Consider the following 2284-nt stretch of genomic DNA (forward strand, 5'->3'; position numbering starts at 1 on the left):
TAAATTAAATTTTTTAATTCTAAAATGAAAATAATATAATTTTTTTCAAAATTCAAAAGGCAAGTTAACGAAAATATTCATTTTTAATAAAAGTTATACATAACATTTTGTGAATCATTAAAAAGAATATAAAATTTGGAAATTATTCTTTTAGTTTTAAACAAACTTTCTCAAACCTTATTTGTTCTACCTACAATCCAAAACACCAAAAATGTAACTAAAAAATTAATAAACTTAACAATAATTAATTGGACCAATTAGAAAAAATAATTTGTTGTTGATAATCTATTAAGGTTTTTTTTTTTTTTTTTTTTTGCAAAAATTGTAATTTCATCCACCCAAACATATTATTGAATAAACAATTATTAGCAAAATCTAAGAATTAAATTTCTATATATGCTTGTTATAAATAATAATAACATATAAAGTAAAATTGCAAAAGCTAAAATTTGTCACCCATTTGATTATTTTCGTTTAGCTAACCTTTTCTTTTCTCTAAATAAATGGCATTATAGAGTACTTTAATACAACTATTAAAAGTATTTTGTCCACCACAAAGGATTAAAAAATAAACAAAAATTAGCAAAGTCTCATAGTTTAACATCTAAATTGAGCATTATAAAAAATCATGATGTGTAATAGAATAAATACCAAATTATCCAAATCATGCTATGTATTATGTAATAAAATAATATTATATTTTATATGGTATATTTAATTCTTTATAACGCAATAGGATAAAATTTAACAATCAAAGAGAACAAAAAAAATTGAAAAAAAAAAAAAATTATCCAAATCATGCTATGTAATAGAATAATATTATATATTTTATACTATATTTTAATTCTGAAAGCTTAATTAGTTGAAAACACTAATACTTGTTTAGACCCCAATTTTAAATTAATACTTAATTGCTTTTACTCTAACTTATATATATTGAATTGCAGAGGAATTCCTTCAATTAGAGTATTTTCCACATTTCTTCATGATAGAAGATTAAAATTAAAACATAGTTAACAATTATTAGATATGAAGGTTGTTATTGTACTAAATTAATGTATTAGGATTATTTAAAAAAAAAAAATGATTAGAGTATATCAACAATCAAAGAGAACCAAAAAGAAAAAAACTTAAAATACAAAATTAAACTGCATCAACCAAAAGTAGAGTTCTAAAGAATACAAAAATTTATCAATCTAAAGCAAAGATGCAAGAAAAATAAAAATAAATAAATCAGAGAGAGAGAGAGAGAGAGAGAGAGAGAGAGAGAGAGAGAGAGAGAGAGAACCTTTGTTTTTGTGACAGAAAACTATGCAAAGAATGAAAGAGAGTGACAAATTTATAGTAAAATTGTGTGAATAAGAAAAGACAAAATAAGGGGAAGATGAAGAGTGATATTAATATAAAGGGTAGTGAGAAAATGAAAAGGTATGAGTGGGAGAAAGTGTAAATATTTTTAAAAAATAAGTAAATGTTAAAAAGAATTATAAAAAATTATAAAGAAATAGGATAATAACGTGGATGCTAATATGGCTTAACTGGAGCATAATAATAATAAATGCTACACTTCAGCTTTTAGATATATATAAATTTTCGATGGATTAGTTGCTACTTGCTACTTGTTACATTGCTGGTTCTGATAGTCTAGAAATAATGTTGTTCTGCATCTCCTTTCGTTTCTTATGTGCAATTGTTATATTTTTTTAATAATATGTTTGAAGATTCTTCTCTAATGTTAGTCATCCGAATCCTGCATGTGGTGTTTGTTGCTATTTAGAGGAACTAACTACTGCTCATATAAGATTGAAAAATATAAAAGATGTGTTTAGATAATTTTGTGTCATTCTTTTTTCTTTTTGGCTCAATTTTGACTACTTCAAACCTAGTCCTCAGCCCAATCAACAATACACCATCTTGATTTTGCATTTAAGCTTTCTTTTCATGTTAAATTTGAACTCCAGTATTTGTTATATTCAATTTTCTTCATGAAACTTGTTGGATGGAGAAATCTTACGTATGGAAGATGGAGGGGAATTGCTGTCAATGTGCTAGTACTAAAAATTAATGTAGCACTTAAATGCATGGAGAATAAATATAATCAGGTTACGTCCTATCACTGACTGTTGATAGAGTGACTCAATCTTTGATTACATATACAATCCTATCTTTCTCTAAAGAACTTGATTCATGACCAAGAACTACAGAGGAAATCCTGAAAATCCTATGAAGTTACAAAAAAGCAGAAACAAATTAAAAAGCTGTCTTCGTTCTTCCTAGAGTGTAA

Source organism: Quercus suber, unplaced genomic scaffold (genome assembly GCF_002906115.3).
Source record: "Quercus suber isolate HL8 unplaced genomic scaffold, Cork oak 2.0 scaffold_125, whole genome shotgun sequence".
NCBI classification, from domain to species: Eukaryota; Viridiplantae; Streptophyta; class Magnoliopsida; order Fagales; family Fagaceae; genus Quercus; species Quercus suber.